This window comes from Lissotriton vulgaris, chromosome 7, assembly GCF_964263255.1.
Source record: "Lissotriton vulgaris chromosome 7, aLisVul1.2, whole genome shotgun sequence".
Classification (NCBI taxonomy): Eukaryota; Metazoa; Chordata; class Amphibia; order Caudata; family Salamandridae; genus Lissotriton; species Lissotriton vulgaris.
In genome coordinates this window covers 889,355,235-889,367,621 of record NC_141695.1, presented here as the reverse complement: position 1 = coordinate 889,367,621, position 12,387 = coordinate 889,355,235, and the positions used below count along the sequence as shown (strand labels likewise).

Genomic DNA, 12,387 nt, shown 5'->3' with positions numbered 1-12,387 from the left:
TCTGTGCATAGATCGCCGCCTAGTGTTGGGTCCGGATGATTGCACATTGTTGCCCTGGAAGAGTCTTCGAAGTATCACGAGATAGGTGGCTCCTCCCCTGGACTACAGTGCGCATGGGCATCGACTCCATCCCCAGATTGTTTTTAGCCATTGTGGCCAAGATGGAGTAAAACTAAGTGAATGATGACCATGCTAGAAGTATATGTGAATTCTGCAGCTGCTACAGGCGCCGGGGAGGAGGGCGGGCAATATGAATGTCAGCAGCCCTACATGCCAAGAACAGATGCATACTGGTAAGTAGCATATTCGGTTCGAGGCATGTGGGCTGCTGAATTCATATCTGTGCATAGAATACATAGCAGTCCCTCCATTAACGGCGGTTGCCCGTGCCAGCTGCAGCAGTTTGGAAAAGTGTTTTTAGAACAGCCTGCCCTACAGCTGCCTGCTGTTTGGAGTGCACATCAACACAATAATGCTTTGTAAATGTGTGTGTGGTAGACCATGTGGCTGCTCTACATATGTCTTCCAAAGGAATATTTCCAAGGAAAGCCATGGAGGCCCCCAACTTTCTGGTGGAGTGGGCCCTTGGTGGAATGGTGAGAGTACGCTTGGCTTTCAGATAGCAGATCTGAATACATTTAACAATCCACCTAGCTATACCAGCTTTGGAAATGGGGTTACCTTTGTGTTCTGGCGCAAAGGCAACAAAGAGTTGTTTAGTTTTCCTAAAATCCTTGGTCCTATCGATGTAATACATCAGGGCCCTCTTTACGTCAAGGGTGTGGAGCATTCTCTCCGCCAATGACTCAGGATTTTGGAAGAAAACAGGCAATTCAATAGTTTGGTTAATATGGAATTGAGACACTACCTTAGGAAGGAATTTAGGGTTAGTGTGAAGCACCACCATGTTAGAATGAATTTGAATAAATGGCTCTTGGATAGTTAGCGCTTGTAGCTCACTAACTCGTCGCAGCGATGTAATCGCTATAAGGAAAGCCACTTTCCACGTCAAGAATTGAATCTCGCAGGAATGCAGTGGTTCAAAGGGAGGACCCATCAGCCGGGTGAGGACCACATTGAGGTTCCACGCCGGAGCTGGTGGAGTCCGAGGAGGAATGACTCGTTTGAGTCCTTTTAGAAAGGCCTTAGTGGCAGGCACCCTGAAAAGTGAGAGGTGCTGCCTGTTCTGGAGATAAGCGGCCATTGCGGATAGATGTATGCGAATGGAAGCATAGGCCAGATTACATTTGTACAAATGGAAAAGATAACAGATGATGTTCTGAATAGATGCATCTAGCGGGTTAATGTTGTGGTCTGCACAATAAATGACAAACCGCTTCCACTTTGCCGCATAGCATGCTCTTGTGGTGGGCTTCCTTGCCTCCCGGATGATGTCCATACAGTCAGGAGGCAAATGTAGGTAGCCAAACTCTAAGACCTCAGGAGCCAGATCGCCAGGTTGAGCTGTTGCGGATCTGGATGCTGAATGTCGCCATGGCTCTGCGTCAGAAGGCTGGGTGTGAGGCATAGTCTTTGATGCGGTACCACGGACAGTTCCAGAAACGTGGTGTACCATGGCTGGCGAGCCCACGTTGGAGCAACCAGGATGAGAGTCATCGAGTGCTGCCTGAGCTTGCGTGCCACCAGTGGTATCAGAGGTGCTGGGGGAAAAGCGTACGCAAATTTGCCTGACCAGTTCATCCATATCGCATTGCCCTGCGAATGTGGGTGTGGGAACCTGGCGGCGAAGCTTTGGCATTTTGCGTTCTCCCTTGTGGCGAACAGGTCTATCTCTGGATGACCCCACCTTTAGAAGTACGGTTGGAGTACTGATGGATGCATCTCCCACTCGTGCATTTGTTGGCTGTACCTGCTGAGCAGGTGCGCCATCTGATTGTCCTTGCCCGGGAGGTGTTCCGCCATGAGGAAGATGTTCCTCTGAATGGCCCACTTCCACATGCTCTGAGCCAGATTAGACAGCTGCGGAGAGTGTGTTCCTCCCTGCTTTTGAATGTAGTACATGGCCGTCATGTTGTCCGTCCGGATCAACACGACCTTGTTGCACAGATGTACTTTGAAGGCTTTTAGTGCCATGAAGATCGCCATCAGTTCCAGAACATTGATGTGCATCTTCCGTTGCTGTTTCATCCATAGTCCCTGCACAGTGTAATGGAGTACATGAGCTCCCCATCCCTGGAGAGAAGCGTCCGTTGTCAGGATGATCTGTGACACAGGCTCTTGGAACGGTCGTCCCTTGCAAAGGTTTCGTGGATTCCACCAATGCAGAGAGTTGTATGCCCGACCGCTCACCAACACTAGGTCTTTCAACTGCCTGTGAGCCTGAGTCCACTGACGTGCTAAGCACTCCTGAAGTGGGCGCATATGTAGTCTTGTGTGCGGGACTATGGAGATGCAGGAGGCCATCATGCCTATCAACTGCATGAACACTCTTGCTGGAAGCGAGTGTTGAGGTCTGAACTTCTGTATCAGCGATTGAATGCTGCTGACCCTCACTGAATTTGGCTGTGCTGTGGCTGCCAGAGTGTTTATGGTCGCACCCAGATACTGCCGTATGTGGGCGGGATGGAGGTGGGATTTTGGGTAATTCCGTGAGAATCCCAGATCGTGCAGGAGGTGAATGGTGTGGGACATGTGGGCGGCACACTGCTGGGCTGACTTTGCCTGGATGAGCCTGTCGTCCAGATAAGGGTAGACATGGATGTTCTGTCTCCTGAGGTGCACCACCACTGTCGCCAGGCACTTTGTGAACACCCTGTGTGCCGTGGTGACACCGAAAGGCAAAACCTTGAACTGGTAGTGCTGGTTTTGTATGGTACGGAGGTACTTCCTGTGTGAAGGGTGCAGTGGAATGTGAAAGTAGGCATCCTTTAGGTCTAAAGTTGCGAGAAAATCCCCCTGACTGAGCAACGGGAGCACTTGCTGCAGGGTCAGCATATGGAAGTGCTCCGACAGGATGTAGTAGTTGAGTGGCTTGAGGTCCAGGATGGGCCTGAGGGACCCGTCCTTTTTTGGTATCAAGAAGTACAGGGAGTAGACCCCTGTGCCTCTTTCCTGCACTGGCATGAGCTCTATTGCTCCTTTCTGCAGCATGACGGTGACCTCCTGCTGCAATAAGTGCAAATGCTCGGCCGACATAGGACGGTGTCTTGGGGGCACGTTGGGTGGAGTGGACGTTAACTCCAGACAATAACCGTATTGTACAAGTTTTCTGACCCACCTGTCTGTGGTGATGGACTTCCAGACTGGCAGGAACTGCTGGAGTCTCCCCCCGACCGGTGTTGTGTGGTCGGGGGTAGTGACAAGGCGTCACTGTTTGTTGGTGGCAGAGGATCTGGAGTTGTTGTTTCCACGACATCTCCCCTTGGCACTGTTACCACGATATCCACCTCGGCTTTTGTTGGTGTATGTGGACTGAGTGTTGCCCTTGTAGTACTGCGTGGACTGGGAGAGCTGGCCTCTGGAAACACCTCTAGTGCTTGAGCGACGAAAAGACCCACCCCGAAACTGCTGGGACTGTAAGGCACCCATGGATTTAGCAGTTTCCGTGTCCTTTTTAATTTTTTCTAGGGTGGTGTCAACCTCCGGGCCAAACAGGTGATCTTGATTCACCGTTTGATTAAGGATGGTGGTTTGGATTTCCGGCTTAAATCCAGAGATTCTCAGCCAGGCATGTCGCCGTAGCACAACACTGGTGTTGACAGCCCTGGCTGCGGTATCAGCCGCGCCCAGAGAGCACTTAATCGAAGCATTAGAGATCAGCTTCCCTTCCTGAATAAGCAGCTCAGCTGCCTCCTTGTATTCATCAGGCAGGTGCTGCAACAGGGTCTCCAGTGTGTCATAGTGTGCCCTGTCATACCGCGCCAGAAGCGCTTGTGTATTAGCAATGCGCCAGATGTTGGCTGCCTGTGCTGCTACCCTCTTCCCAGATGCCTCAAAGACCTTGGATTCTTTGTCTGGGGGAGGAGCATCACCCGTAGTCTGAGAATTAGCCCTTTTCCGGTCATTCGAGACGACAAGGGAGTCCAGAGGCAACTGTCCTTTGATGTAGGTAGGATCAGTAGGCGCAGACTTGTATTTCTTGTCAATCCTAGGGTTTATCACCCTCGCCCTGGTAGGTTCTTTAAAGATCTCGCCAGCATGTTTTAAAACACCTTTCAGCATAGGCAGAGTCTTAACAGTTCTTTCTGAGACTGAGAAGGTATCAAAAAGGAAGTCGATGTCAACAGGGTCAGCATGGAGCTGGACGTTGTGATTGTTAGCTGCCCGTTCAATGAGGGCATTGAAAGCTGCAGAGTCTTCTGTAGGAGACGTTTTTGCAGAAAATAGTTGAGGGTCTTGTCCTGCTTGAGGATCACCTGGGTCAGCACCAGCGGCCCAGGGTTCGTTGGTATCCTCAGGGTCTGTATAGACAGGATAACTGTACTCGTCCTCATCATCTCCCTCTCCAGCGTCCACATCAGAGTAAGTGGGCGAAACATCATGAGTCTGTGGGGAGAGTGTTTCCACAGAGACGGGAATGAAAGCAGAGTCCTTCTTTTTCTTGAGAGGGATCTTGTAGGACTCCATTGGGCGTTCTGGGGCGATTTTCCGCTTGTGGAGGGAAAGCTTGCCCGTTTCGGCATCAATGAAGTGTTCCTGATGCTCGTCCACTGAAGGTCGTCGAGGCTGTGGGCCGGGGACCACCGTTGACGACTTCGGCGCCGAGGAGACCTTCTCGGGAACGCTGGCGACCGCCTTAGGAGCGAAAGCCTTCGGCGCCGTCTTCGGCGGCAACGTAAAATGGATGGGCGTGGACGCCTTATGCGGTTTCTCCACCGGTTTCGGAGGCGGAGGATCCTTCGGACCGACCGATAAGGTCCTGTCCCTGATGCGCTGCAGGGAGTCCGTCACCTTCTTGGTGAACGCGGCGGATGGGCGCGCCGGTTCGGCGGAATCCTTAGAGGCCTCACCTGGAGTCGACTTTCGGGGTGTGCTGCTCTTGGCCCTGTCCTGTTGACGCGGAGTCACGAGAACCTTCGGGTCATCCAGACGTTTCTTCGGGTCACCGAGAGCTTTCTTCGGGTCGCCAAGGCCTTTGCCGGTGTCGACCGTCTTTGGTGCCGACGCGCTCGGCTCGATCACCTTGACTTTAGTCTTCGGCGCGGCAGACTTCGTCTCGACGGCCTTGACTTGAGCCTTCGGCTCGACAGCACCCTTCTGCTTCTTCGGCGCAGAGGGCTCCGAGGCCTTGGACCCGACCAAAACGATGTGCACTTTCGGCTTCGAGGACGGCACCTGCGCATTTTCTTGTGTCGAGACCGTAGGTTTCACTTTTGGTTTCGATTTGCCAGGGTGTGGCTCAACAGCAATGTCCGTGGCCGAGCACGAAGGCGGGGCCGTCGAACCTATGGTAAGATCTTGGGTAAGGCCCGAAGGCGATCCCTCGACCTGAGCCTTATGAATTGGCACGGCCCCAGAGTCAGTTTGAGGAAGCTCTTCGTCCGAGCTATCCTCCATGGCCCCGAGGGCCCCGTCGTCGTCTCCTACCTCGTCGACGACTTCCTCGGCCTCGAACATCTCTACATCCGCGTCGTAGTCTTAGTCGACGTCCGACGCGGGGTTCGACTCACTAATGTCCTGGATAGATTCTTCCTCGACATCCCCTGCATCGAAGATGTCCACAGGCGCCGGTGCAGCATGCTGGGCCTCCTGGCGCGCAGCTCGTCGAAGCTTAAGCGTCTTCTTGGACCTGAAGCGTGAACAAGCCACACACTTGGCTTCATCGTGGTCCGGCGACAGACACTTGTTGCACACCGGGTGGACGTCGATGTGGGGATACTTCGAGTTGCAGATGGGACATTTCTTAAATGGACTACGGTCCATGATGAACGGTCGATAGGGTCTGAAGCGTCGACTGGGCCTTCCGCGTCGAAAGCAGCGGGTGTAGGGAATCCGGCTCGGGACCGAGCTGGAATAACTAAGACCGGACGCAAGACTATACCGACATATTAGACTAAAGGCCTTTTGGTCTTAAGAAAGTTTTCTATTGATTCCGACAAGAGGGAATCCAAAGAAATCCGAACCCAATGGCGGAAAAAAACAATCTGAGGATGGAGTCGATGCCCATGCGTATTGTAGTCCAGGGGTGGAGCCACCTATCTCGTGATACTCTTCCAGGACAACAATGTGCAATCATCCGGACCCAACACTAGGCGGCGATCTATGCACAGATATGAATTCAGCAGCCCACATGCCTCGAACCTCAAGATTCTGATGAGGCAGCCATCAGTTTTTCAACAGGTCTTCAAGAACTGGCCTCATGGATGGCTTATAACTGGCTTAAACTCAATGGCAATAAAACAGAGGTGCTAGTGATAGGTAAGGCTCCCTCGATCTGGTCCTCCGCATGGTGGCCTCAGATGTTGGGACCAACCCCTCCCCCTAGGGATCAGGTAAAAAAACCTGGGGATGTGGTTGGATACCAAACTATCCTTTGAAACACACACCAGGCGGGAGGCCGGAAATTTTTTCAGGGTCCTGCGAAGACTCCGGAAGACCTTAGATGTACTCCCCATTTCAGTGAGGAAAACAATGGTCCATGCTCGTGACATCACGTCTGGACTACGGGAATGTTCTTTACCTAAGAGCAAATATTAAATGTGTACAAAGACTCCAATGCATTCAGAATGCTGCAGTGCGTCTCGTTTTAATGCTCCTGAGGAGAGCCTCATCCAACAAGGACCTGGCTTCCCTTCACTGGCTCCCAGTGAGGGAACCAATTATTTTTAAAGCTATGTGTGTCAGCCATCGCATCCTGCAGAAGAATGGGTCCTCCTATCTGCATGAATTCTTACCCTGAATGTTCCCACCCGCCGTTTGAGATCAAGTGGGATGGGTCAGGTTAGCATTCCGACCACCAAAAGCGCGAAGATGGGAAGGGCGCTCCTTTCGCTTTTTAGCTGCCACACATTGGAATAAACTCCTGATAGGGCTCCAGCTGGAATCCTCTGAGATTATTTTCTGGAGAAAGCTGAAGTACAAGTTACTTACCTTCGGTAACGATATATCTGTAAGAAACAGTAGTTAGTATTAGATTCCTTACCTTAGAAAATCCCCCAGGCGTCAGACTGGATCCAGAAAATTTTGCGTAGCAATACCCCTGCACGTCGGTAGGCGTCGTCTGCGGCTCCGCGTCCATCGATGGTGTTGTTGGCGCCCAGTTGACGTCGGAGTACTTAGACGCCGCCCTCGCGCGCTGAGCTCAGTTCTTATACACAGCTTTTCTGCGCCAGAAAAGCAGAGCCATGATAAAAACAAACACTGGTGCCATGAAAACTAGGGCCCTGAATGGGATGGCCTTAATCCTAGATATCGGTTCGCAGAACCGGGAGGATGGATGGGGCGTTAAGGAATCTAATACTAACTACTGTTTCTTACAGATATATCATTACCGAAGGTAAGTAACATGTGCATCTGAAAGAAACAGGTTAGTATTAGATTCCCTACCTTAAAATAGATACCCCAGCAATACCAATCCCGGTGGTGGGTCTGCGAACCAATGATCACACCAGAAAGTCCTGGAGAACGGAACGGCCGAAAAAGCCATCTCTCCGGACTTGGCTGTCCAGGCAGTAGTGTCTTGCGAACGTGTGCAGTGAGGCTAACGTAGCTGCCTGACAGATGTCCTGCAACGGGACTTCCCGACCCAGGGCAGTAATAGCCGCCGTGGCCCGAGTGGAATGGGCACGTAGCCCCATAGGAGGCTCCTTTTTAGCCAGAGAGTAACAAGCCTTGATGCACAAGACGACCAATCGAGAAATGGTCCATTTGTGCACCGCCAGTCCCTTCTTAAAGCCCGTGTAACCAACAAAGAGTTGGTTATCCACCCGGAACTGGCGTGTGCGATCCAAATAATATGAGAGCCCACGTTTTGGGTCCAGATGGTGGAGCCTCTCTTCCTCTTTTGAGGGATGCGGAGGCAGAAAGAAGGTGGGCAAGGTGATGGACTGCCCGATGTGGAAGGCTGTGACTACCTTGGCAGGAAAGAGGGTCGCGTCCACAACACAACTTTGTCAGGATGGACAGAAAGGAAAGGAGGTTAAGAAGAACTCACTCACTCTCCTGGCAGAGGTGATGGCAACCAGGAATGCAGTCTTAAGAGTAAGGAGGCGAAGAGGACAGTTATGAAATGGCTCGAAGGGAGCGCACATCAGATAAGTCAGAACAAGGTTCAAGTCCCACTGAGGCATCACGAAAGAAACAGGAGGAAACCTATGAGTGATGAGTGATGCCCTTCAAAAACCTATTTACAACTGGGGACTTGAACAAAGAGGGCTGATCAGGGAGCCTTAAGAAGGCGGAAATGGCAGAGAGGTAGCCCTTTAGAGTGCCCAGAGATAGCGCCCTGCAGGCCAAGAGAAAGAAGAAAGAGGAGAATCTCTGAAAGAGGGGCAGAAAGGGGATCCACAGCCTTTGCTGTACACCATGCCACAAATTTGTTCCACCTGCAGGCGTATACCGATTTTGTGGAGGGACGCCTGGCTGCCAGAATCACATTACAGACTTCAGGAGGCAAGTCAAATGGCCTAAACTGCCGCTGCTCAATCTTCACGCATGTAAGTGGAGACTGGACAGGTTCGGGAGGAGGACCGTCCCCTGCTACTGCAATAGAAGGTCCTCCTGAAGAGGCAGACTAAATCGGGGGATCGACTGACCTGCTGAGTAGCTCAGGATACCAGTATCTTCGTGCCCAGTCTGGAGCCACAAGGATAACTTGGGCCCGGTCGCGACCGATCTTTTTCAGCACTCTGGGCAGAAGTGGTTTAGGAAGAAAGGCATACAACAGACCGCAACTCCACTCGCGACGAAAAGCGTCTCCGAGCGAACGCCGCCTTGGAAATTCCAACTCGCAGAACTGATGACATTGCGCGTTCTCTTCTGTGGCGAATAGATCTAACCAAGGCTCTCCCCACTGCTGAAAGAAGCCTTGCGCCACGTCCGAGTTCAGACGCCATTCGTGATCCATCATGCACTGACGGCTGAGTTCTTCCGCCCTGGCGTTCAGGGAACCTGCCAGGTGTTGAACCACCAGGGTCATGCCCTGATGGTCTAGCCACAGCCAGAGGCGCAGAGCCTCCTGGCAAAGGGTCCACGACCCCACCCGATCTGTTTGTTGCAGTACCACATGGTGGTGGTGTTGTCCGTGAACACCTGCACTACACTCCCCCGGACAGAGGGGAGGAATGCCTTCAGTGCAAACGGGATCACCCGCAGCTCCAGAATGTTTATGTGGAGCCGGGACTCCGCCGGAGACCAGAGGCCTCTGATCTCTGCCTCTCCCATGTGGCAATCCCCAGCCCTGGAGGGACGCGTCCGTCACAACTACGTGCTCCGGTTGGGGTAGGGAGAAGGATCTGCCGCTGACCCAATCACGGTCCGTGAGCCACCACTGCAACTGTTTTGCAGTGCCGTCCGAGATCAAGACATGGTCGGGCAAGTTGCCCTGATGCTGGGCCCACAGAAACTTCAGGTCCCACTGCAGAGCCTGTATCCGCCACCTGGCGTGATGCACCAGAAGGATGCAGGAGGCCATTAGCCCCAGAAGCCGCAGCGTCAACCGACCGAGACTCGGGATAACGGCTGAAAGATCAGACCCAGAGCCTGAATATCCCGAACCCGCTATTCGGGAGGATAAACCCGAAACTGCGCCGAGTCTAGAACCGCTCCGATTAAGAGGAGCTTCTGAGAGGGACACAGGTGTGACTACGGCACATTGATGGAGAACCCCAGCAGGAGCAGGAGGTTGGCCGTAGTCTAGAGGTGGCTGACGACTGTCTGGGGCGAGCCCGCCTTCAACAACCAGTCGTCGAGGTGGGGGAAGACTGAAACCCCTAACCTGCGCAGATGAGCTGCGACCACTGCCATCACTTTCGTGAACTCGCACGGGTGCTGGTAAGGCCGAAGGGGAGCACAGTAAACTGAAAGTGCTCGTGGCCTACAGTGAACCGCAGGTAGCGCCGGTGGGCCGGCAGGACGGGGATGTGAAAATATGCGTCTTGCAAGTCCAACGCTACCATCCAGTCTCCCGGGTCCAGGGCAGCTAAGACCTGAGTTAAAGTCAGCATCTTGAACTTCTCCTTCCGGAGGAAGCCATTGACATTCCTTAGGTCCAAGATAGGGCGTAGGCCCCCTTTGCCCTTCTTGGAAACCAGAAAGTAGTGGGAGTAACTACCACGTCCTACTTCTGGCCCAGGAACGCGTTCGATGGCCCCCTTGGCCAAGAGGGCCGAAACTTCCTCTTGCAGAAGTTGCAAGTGATCCCCGACACGCGGTGGTACTGCGGTGGCATGGCTGGAGGGGTCGCCTCGAAGGTGAGGGAGTAACCGCTTTGGACGATTTGCAGCACCCACCTGTCCGATGTGATGGTGCGCCAGTGGAGGAGGTGATGTCGAACCCTGCCCCCCACTGGCGTTAAATGGGGCTGAAAGCTCGGACTAGGAAGGCTTTGAGGCAGATGCTGCGGGGGTAGATGTGGACTGGCCGCGCCGTTGTCCCCTATTACCGCCGCGACGGTAACCACGTTTGCCACCGCGCTGAATGTTAGTCTGCGGCCCGTGGCTGGCAGGACGTGTGGGAGCACCCCTTCCGTGGCCACATTGCTGGTGCGGGGCCGACAGGCCCAAGGACTTGGCCGTAGCCCTGGAGTCCTTACGGCGTTCCAGCGCATGAGCTGCCTTGCCACTGAAGAGGTGGCTGCCATCGAACGGCATGTCCATAAAGGTGTTTTGGACATCTGCCGAAAAGTTGGCGGACCTCAGCCAGGCGTGGCGGCAAACCGCCACAGACATGGAAATCGCTCTTCCTAGCTAGTCCGTGGTATCCAGTCCACATCTTATAGAGTACCTTGCTGCGTCCCTTCCCTCTGGGAGGGCTTGAGCAAGTTTCGCCCGGGCTCCCTCCGGGCACTTGGTCAGCACAGCAGCAACCGTATCCCACAGAGAGTGGGTGTAACGGCCCAAGAGGCAAGCAGTGTTGACCGACCGCAACCCCAAACTAAGGTAGGAGAACATCTTCTTTCCGAACTGTTCATACCTCTTGGATTCCCGATCTGGTAGTGCAATCAGGAAAGCGGATTGGGAAGTAGAGGCCTGGATAACCAGGCTCTCAGGGGTGGGGTGGGTGGACAAGAAACTAGGGTAGCCGGGGCTGGGCGGTGGCACCTAGTGGCGTTCCTATCTACAGGGGGACCTGTAGTGGGCCTGGACCAAGTGCCCAACAGAACGTCTGTGAGAGCCTCATTAAACGGCAGTAGGGGCTCTGGGGAGCTTACCTGCGGATTAAGGACCTCTGTGATGATGTTGGACCTCACCGTTGCGACTAGGAGCTCAAGAGCCAAGGCCTTGGCAGTCCTCATCGGCACCACACTATAAGCAGCCCCCTTCTCCATAGCCACGGCAGGAGGGGAGACAAAACCAGTGTCTGGGGAGGTATCCAGGCCCCTGGCTTCCCCTAGTTCCTATGTCAAGTCCTGATATTACTGGCACTCACGTGCCAGGGGTTCCTCAGACCGCCCCCCACCCCCCAGTCTCCCTCGTCGTCCATGTCCTGAAATTCAGGGATAAAGGATGGACCCAGATCCTCGAAGAATTCCTCTTCAGCCAGCACCGAATGCGGCGTTGAGATACGCCGCTCGGATGCCGGATCCGGACCGAGGGGCAGACCAGGGATGGCGTCGTGCAGGGACGACGCCGGGGAGGACACCCTAGGGGCAGACGCCGGCGGGGTCGTAAGGTCGGCCAGCGGCAACCTGGATCTGGAAAAGGATCCAGTGGGGCCTTACGGCGCCGGCGCCCAAGCACCCGACGGCACCGGGGCCGAAGCATCGGGCCCGGTTGGGCTCCCAGTCGGGGGCGCTTGGCCCAAAGGCACCGCGGAACCCGCCGGAGAAAAGAGCGGCCTCATGGCCATGAGGAAGGCTTCGATCTCGAACCGCCGGCCGCATCACGCGAGCGTCTGGGGGAGTCAGAAGAGCGATGTCGCCTCTTCAACTTCGTGTGCCTCTTACAAGAGGACTTGGAGCCCAACGAGTGGTGTTGACTCGCCGAGCTGTAATGACTCTGGACCCTCGACCGGTCCCTCGACCTCATTCCAGACCGGGACCTCGAACGGCGCTTACAGGACCGCTCCAGCCTAGCCTTCGACGTCAAGGCCAGACAGTCAGGGCACGACTTGTCATCGTGGTCGGGCCCCAGGCAATGTAGGCACCGGCGATGGGAGTCGGTAACCGACAGTCGGTTGCAGTCGGCACAGGGCTTGAACCCGGGCATCCCTACCGGCACCAATGGAGTCGTACGACTCGAAAAGGATCCGAAAAAGCTTAGTCAAGAA

At 54.2% G+C, this 12,387-nt stretch overlaps 1 protein-coding gene across 1 annotated transcript in view; it reads right to left on the bottom strand.

Annotated features, from left to right (window-relative positions):
- NDST1 (N-deacetylase and N-sulfotransferase 1) overlaps positions 1-12,387 on the bottom strand; it is a 475,690-nt gene that overhangs the window by 261,633 nt on the left and 201,670 nt on the right. The window lies entirely within an intron of this gene.